This window comes from Helianthus annuus, chromosome 10, assembly GCF_002127325.2.
Source record: "Helianthus annuus cultivar XRQ/B chromosome 10, HanXRQr2.0-SUNRISE, whole genome shotgun sequence".
Taxonomy (NCBI): Eukaryota; Viridiplantae; Streptophyta; class Magnoliopsida; order Asterales; family Asteraceae; genus Helianthus; species Helianthus annuus.
The window spans coordinates 144,849,215-144,857,031 of record NC_035442.2 but is presented as its reverse complement, the minus strand read 5'-3'; the positions used below and the strand labels follow the sequence as shown (position 1 = coordinate 144,857,031).

The 7,817-nt window shown below is 34.8% G+C and overlaps 3 long non-coding RNA genes across 3 annotated transcripts; all 3 read right to left on the bottom strand.

Moving 5' to 3' along the window:
* Nucleotides 1-21: 21 nt before the first annotated feature.
* On the bottom strand, nt 22-563 carry LOC110882801. Its single transcript, XR_002560221.2, has 2 exons — nt 343-563; nt 22-251 (listed from the first exon to the last, which is right to left on the bottom strand). It is a non-coding gene; the product is annotated as an uncharacterized LOC110882801 (long non-coding RNA).
* Nucleotides 564-1,079: 516 nt separating this feature from the next.
* On the bottom strand, nt 1,080-3,901 carry LOC110885885. Its single transcript, XR_002562476.2, has 3 exons — nt 2,367-3,901; nt 1,450-1,611; nt 1,080-1,332 (listed from the first exon to the last, which is right to left on the bottom strand). It is a non-coding gene; the product is annotated as an uncharacterized LOC110885885 (long non-coding RNA).
* Nucleotides 3,902-4,202: 301 nt separating this feature from the next.
* On the bottom strand, nt 4,203-7,443 carry LOC118483114. The gene is made up of 2 exons (XR_004869602.1): nt 7,113-7,443; nt 4,203-4,928 (listed from the first exon to the last, which is right to left on the bottom strand). It is a non-coding gene; the product is annotated as an uncharacterized LOC118483114 (long non-coding RNA).
* Nucleotides 7,444-7,817: the final 374 nt, after the last annotated feature.

Sequence of the window (7,817 nt, the reverse complement as noted above, 5' to 3'; positions counted from 1 at the left end):
AACAAAATCAAACAAAAGATGAACATTATTAAGAACCCTAATTTCAATTGGACAAAACGGATCAACAACTTATCAGTACCTGCCGAAACCAAAATCGGTCAGATTTATGTGTTGGTGGAACCCTAGCCGCCGCCCTTTCGCCATTTCCTAGAACCACAACCATCACAAGACCACCAATGGAGAAACCCTAAATCAACCCATGTCGTTGTCATCTTCCCTCTTCAGGTGACCACCACCGTCACCATCTTCCTCTTGGGCGATGAAACAGACAAATTTTAGAAAAAAAAATGAGTTGATAAACGAATGTAAAGTATAGAATCAATATCTACAGAATCGAAATACCTGGAAGTGAATCGGTTTGATTTTGGAATCCTTTGTCAGGCGATTAAAGAAGAAAGTTGGAGCTTTTAGGGTTTTTGATGTGTGCGTCGATTTCCATGTGGATGGCAACGATTATGCGGTGAACTGGACAATTATGTGGATCACAGTTGTGGATAACCTCTAGGGTTTGCCTCTAGAGGTTGTGCATCGAAGACAGGGAAGAATCGGCAGGGAAGAATCGGCATAGGGTTTGGTGAATGATTATGGTTTTTTTTTTCATTATATACCCGGGTCAAACTATGCGGGTATGATTAACCCAATTCGGATCCCGTGTGAAAACATAAGGATTCTCATATTTTTCCCGCCAAAAATCCACTCTGGTTGCACAATCACTTCACACGTGTCCCACATCTTGTTTATTTATTATATACTAGGTTATCACCCGGGACTGCTTCCCGGGTACTTTAATTTTATTAGTTAAAATGTTGAACAGTGTATAATTTTGAATCACTTTGGAATAATATCATCAAAACATTAACAACACAATTCTTAAGGCTCAACTACTAAAAACAAAAATACATTCCAAGAAAACAATTTAAATTGTTTCAAATAGTTAAAGATGATCTAAATAAATGATCAAATATTGTTCTACTCATTAAAGGCATACATGACCCAGTTGTTTTATAACAATAAAGGCACATTTTTCATTTTCAATAACAAATGGAAGCACAAGAATAGAAGACATAGTTGACCAAATGTAAAATAAATCAACAGCTCAGAAACATACTATAACATTAGCAGAATGAAACAAAGTTTGAAGTCAATAGAAACAAATAAAAAAATTTACATCATTAATTTCCAAAAATCTCTTTGTAAACGGCGTTAGCAGTTTCATTGGTTGGTTTTCCTTCGTCATCGAATATTAAAATTTTGACACCTTCTCTCGTCTTAACTCTTGATAACGCAACATACAATTGACCTTGAGTAAAAAAGGGTCTGAATCTTTTGCCCCTACAAAAAAAAACAATAATTAACTTATTGAATAAAAAAAAGTTAAAGAGATCAAGACCCATACTTAATACATAATAATAATATAATGACACTATAATAAAAATTGAAAAATGTTACCTCTTCATCCATACATATCATCTCTACACGAAAAGTTTCAGTCGGAAGGCCATGCATCATTTCCACCAAAGGCAAATGATCTTCAACTTGAGCGTATAGTTTTTTGTCAACAGATTGAGATTGTTCAACATGGTTATGTTTTCAAGTTTCATGTTCAAAACTCTGTAGCAAATTAACAGTTAGTTCAAAAATCAAATAAAAAAGGAAGGATTATTATAATTATCAACATACTAATTAAGGACAAAAGTTGAAATAATAAAGAAAATAAATAAAAACTACATAAAACAATGAAGTAAGATACGTAAGAGAAAATAGGTAGATGAAATCGAAAGCGTGAATGAGATGATGTTTACGAAGATGTATATATAATAAAACATAGGGGAGTTAATTTAAGAAAGTATAGCAAATTAAAGTGTAAAAATTGATAAGTAAATTAACATAGAAATGTATTGGAAATTTTTGATTGAAATTTACTTAAGTAATAGAATAAAGTAAGCGTATCACATTAATAGAAAGTTGTAAGTTTTAAAATTTGATTTTTGAATCTATTTTAAAAGATAATTTGATTGACCAAAAATAAATGATAATTATAAGAGAAAGATGATTTTTTAAATTTACCAAAAATAAACATTAGAATACATTAAAGATTTTAATCTAAATTTTAAATGAATATATGTAAATCTTTTTTTGAAATTTGAATTTCAAAATCATGTAAAAAAATCAACGTAATCGGTTACTGGGTTGTTAATTTACCATTATATAGATCCAGACAATTTTTCCAGTATAGTTAAAGTTTAGTTTTCAATTATAATTATGGTACATTTAAAATTAATTGTTTATTGTTTATAACGTAATAAACAAATAAGTTGGAATATAAAAACAGATAACAATAAACATACAAAAGGATTGATATGCACCTTAAATTGACCATGAAGACCAAGGTAAGCACTAATATCGTCCCACCCATCACTGAAGAAATAACAATTAGACTTCACATCCTTGCTGATTGACACTTCAAAAGAGTCCCAAGGATTGACATGCACCTCAAAATGAACAGAAAGAAAAAAATAACCAAAAACGATGTGTTAGTATAATAAGCTTACCAATATATTCGAAGTAAAAGACGTAAGGACTTTATAAAAAGACATATTGAAGACAAAAGGATTGAGATTTAAATCTGCATATATATAAGTAAAAATAATAAATGTCTTAGATGTACTCGTCTCCATAACGAAGAACATGTAAATAAGACTGCAGAGGAGTTACTACATAACGTGTCCTACATGTTCACATGAGGCTTCTGATGGGGTTGAAGAATATATCGCACCCGATGACTATGATGATTTTAAGAAATATGATGTTTATGAGTGCTCTAATTACTAATGTTACGAAACTATTGTTCAACCTGTTCCTAAGTTTAAGATCAAAATTGAAGTCAAGGACAACAGTTCTGTTTCACTAATCTTAAATCATGAGCAGGCTACTCAGCTTTTTAATAAGATTGCAGAGGAGTTACTGAAACAGAACATCGGAAAAAGGAAGACATTAAAAACCAAAAAAAAAAATCAACAATTAGAAACCCTAAATCATAAAGACAATCCAGCGAAAAAAAGAAACCCTATCTTCAACATCGCAAAACCTTAAATCGGAATGAACCTGAATAAATAAAGTCGAATACCTAATAAATCATAAATTATAAAACACATGAAAATATAGTCGAATGAATCTGTATAGCCGAACATCAAACACATGAACCTGAATAAACAAAATCGAATATCCAATACCTAATAAATCATAAATTATAAAATCAAAACCGTAAAACATACCTTATTTTTTTTAAAGAATCGAAGTATTGATCAGTCTGTATAGCCGAATATCAAACATCTATTATAAATATGCAAAAAAGGTTCAATCGGAACATATTTAGATTAGCAATCGAAGATTTAGACTTATACATGTATTGTATCAAATCTTCACTTGTAATATCGTTCTTGATAAATGATTAAAGTCACTGATGGAGGGGGATCTTGAAAAGAAAGAATGAAAGAGGAATGATTATGGAGGCGGCGGTGGATCTCAAGAAGAGGGTAATGAAAGTTTGTTGTGACATAGCAGAAAAAGGAAGGCATTTTTTTACAAGATATTATATATGGATCCGAATTATCAATCCAAATACAAACGGACCCGAACCAATATGTGAAAAAAAGACCCATCCCATTTCCCGCCAAAACCAAAATCAAGAGGCCCTAATCAAGTGACATGTGTCCCATATTTTTTTCATTTATTATATATAATAGATATAGATATAGATATAGATAGTTACTGTAAATAGCTATCTACAGATAAATTTATTTTTGAGTTAAATGTTATTTTAGTCCCTGTGGTTTGGGCCATTTTGACAGTTTAGTCCAAATGTTTCATTTTTAACCTGTGGGTCCAAAAAGGTTTCGCAGTTGCCATTTTAGTCCACTGGGTTAACTTCATCCATTTTTTCTGTTAACGAGAAGGCCAATTCGATCATTTTATATGGCTGAATTGCCTTTTTAGTTAACAAAATTACATACAAAATGACCAAATTGGCCTTCTCGTTAACAAAAAAAATTGATGAAGTTAATCAAGTGGACTAAAATGGCAACTGTGAAACCTTTTTGGACCCACATGTTAAAAATGAAACCTTTGGATTAAACTGGCAAAATGATCCAAACAACAGGGACTAAAATGGCATTTAACTCTTTATTTTTTCTCTGAAACTATGAAATACTACTATTATGTTTGTTATTTCAATAAAAACACCTTTTGGTACTCTTATCCGTTACTTTTGTTAACAACCACCATCTTTACATTTACACACATATATTTGCAAAATGGTGAGTTGAAGTCGACAAGTCACCTAGGGATCTTATAATTTTTTTTTGAATGGCTAACGTTACTCTCCCAAACTTCTATATTTACAAATAACTCACTCACCTTTGCCTCTAAATGGTTAAGCATTATACTGAGTATGAATGGTTAAGACCTCTTATCTGAATTGGTCAGACAATTGCCACTTAACGGTTAAGCATTATATTGGCTTTTAATGGTTCAGATCTCTTACTGGTTTAACACTAAATAATTCAGAAGTTGCCAAACAGCCCTTTAGACTTTTACAAAAAAGAAATGTTTGTTGTGTTGAATGTGGAAAAGAGAGACTTGAGTGGAACAATTACTCAAGAAGGAAGATCAGGGATTCTAAGAGAATCAGAGCTGATCGGAATGTCCAAAATGCACTAAATGAAGTGTCATTTATAGAGGAAGTCATCGCCCAAAGAAGAAACCTTGGACCAGTGAACCATGCTTGCAGTGGGAGACTTACCCATTGGGGGTTGGACGGTTTAGACCTGCAGATAAAAGGTTGTTCTCTTTGCACATGTTCTCTTTTACGGCTGTGAGAGAGCTCAGTGAAGTGATGGTTTACTGTTTGCATCCTTTTTACTGTTCACCTGAATCAAGTACCCAAAAAGAGAGCCAAAGAAGTTCAGAAAGCCAAAACCGATTGCACTGATTACACAACAAAACATGTTAGCACTGCCATGTATTCAGCAGCTATAAATTTACAATATAGACGTAAGAGGTAGAAATATGAACCCATTTATTTATGAATGAGTCGACTCGGGTCATGTTTATCTGTTACGTTATTTATTTATGTTTTTAGTATCTAAACTTTGATTTCTAGTTTGAGGGTATTTTTGTTATTTTCTATTATGCAAGGGGTATGATTGTAACTTGCATATCTATTTATGTTAAACGTATGAAGGAATAATAGTAACAGATTTGGTGAAATTATCTTTCTCTTTAGCTTCTTTTCCTCTAAATCTGTTCTAACCCTATCAAGGGTATCAGAGCCGTTCCGATTCCTCATCGGAACACCTTGCCGCCGCCGCCATGACCCGCAACCAAGAAGTCGACAACACCCTCAAATCCCACGATAAGGCGATCGCTGATATCCAAACTGCCTTAGCCGCTTTGATGAAACAACAGGAGCAATCATCGAAGCAACAGGAAGAAATCTTGAAGGCTGTCCGTGACAAGGGAGTTCAATCGTCAGGCAGTTCCTTCGGGTCCTTCTCCGGCCCAGATGGTGACTCACGAACATCCAAACCATTCCGTATCGGTAAGATCGACTTCCCTAAATTTTCGGGGGACGATGTTGAGGGGTGGGTCTATCGCTGCGAACATTTTTTTTCGATGGATGACACTCCTGATGACTCGAAATTACGTTGTGCTGCGGTTCACTTGGAAGGTGATGCCCTCCAATGGCACCGTGCCTACTTGAAGACCCGTAACGCCACGGTTGCCGAGGTCCCATGGGCGGACTATGTTCGTTCGATCTCTGCCCGTTTTTCTGATGCAATGTTTGAAGACCCTATGGAAGAGATTGCATCTCTCGTTCAACTTACTGATAACGCCAAGGGTCTACAAGAATATAATTCAGGTTTTGATCGCTTGCTTAACAAGGTTACCGTTAGCGAACCTTATGCTGTTAGCCTATATTTGAAGGGTTTGAAGCCGGAAATAAAAGGGCCGGTAAAGATGTTCAAGCCTCAAACACTACGTGAGGCGTATGGGTTAGCAAGAATTCAAACTATGAACAACACATGCTTGATGAAGCGTTTCAACGCTGTGGAGGATGGGCTGCAACCCGAAGATGTCAAAATAACACCTCCCGTTAATGGTTCAAAACTACCCTTGCTGCCAAGTCCAACAACCGAGCCATCAAGTTCTACACCAGGAATCTTTAGATCGAGGCGTTTGACGAGTGATGAACTTGAGCAAAAAAGGGCAAAGGGGGAATGTTTCTGGTGTACCGAAAGGTTCGTTCCGGGGCACAAGTGTAAGAAAAAACAACTCTACATACTTGAAGTGGTAGATGATGAAAAACAAGCAACGGAAGAGGATGAAGACAAGGTTCCTTGAATCACTTTTTGAGGACAAAAAGTGGGTTAAGGAGGGAGTATTGTTACGTTATTTATTTATGTTTTTAGTATCTAAACTTTGATTTCTAGTTTGAGGGTATTTTTGTTATTTTCTATTATGCAAGGGGTATGATTGTAACTTGCATATCTATTTATGTTAAACGTATGAAGGAATAATAGTAACAGATTTGGTGAAATTATCTTTCTCTTTAGCTTCTTTTCCTCTAAATCTGTTCTAACCCTATCATTATCTCTAACGGGTCAACCAAAAGAGGCTGAAATAGTCGAACAGGTCAAAAGTTTCCCAGAAATAGATTAGTCTTGTGAAAATATATTTTTGAGTAAAATGCCCTTATCGTCCCTGAGGTAAGACCCATAACTTTTTTACTTTCATGGGTTGAATAAGTCTTATGTAAAGGCATATTCATTTATTTTTTTCTTGTTCATCAATGTAGGATTATATAGATTATATATAGATTATTTAGCTGAGTTTGATTACCGTGGCAATTTTGGCCCAACACCTTAGTTTTAGTTTTAGATCAGAATTTTGAAGTACTGCAAGATAAGAAATGGCCACATATTTCATAGTAGTGGAGCAACAAATTAGGGCAAAAAATCAACAACAATGGCACTGACACAAGACAAATGGGTGAAGGTCATCTTCTTCAACATTACCCATATCGAACAAAAACGTATTTTATTGAAGCCTACCTGTTGGAGCCCTAATCGTCCGACGAAAGTTGTCGGTTGACGGAGTAGATAAAGCGCCGACCTTTCGATTTGGGGTAGAGCGGTGTTGATCGATGCTAGCAGGTGACGTTGATTCGGAGCAGAGCGGTGGTGAGCGATGGTAGTAACTGGATGTGGATGTCGCCGGAACTGGATTTGGGGCTGGGTGGTGGTTGGCTGGTTGCTGGTGGTATAATTTGGTGGATGATATGTCTATGCGCTGGTTTGTGTAGAGGTGGGAATGACCGGCAGATGAAGGTCGGGAAAACCTGGAAACGGGAACTGTTCCCAAGCCCCTACCCAAAATGTTATTATGTATAATAATAATATATAAATTAGATCGGATTTGCATTATATAACAGTTGTGGTTCCTACCAAATCTGATTTCTTAAATGTTATATTACATCATACTACATTATAGTTAATTAATGTTATTATAATAGTTATTGTCATTGTAATCAATGTTTTAAAAATCCGTTTTTTATTCATATCGGGTTAGGCTCTGAAATGGTTTAATCGGTTGAACCGGGTAGTACCGGGCGGTTTAACCGGGTCACTAGTTAACACTACAATTCCATAAAATACAAATTAATCTAAAAAACAATCCAATCTCAATTAAGATTTACATAACTGATTATGATTTTATCTAAAAACAATTGTTTTCTTGTAAAATGTTATGCATTTTTT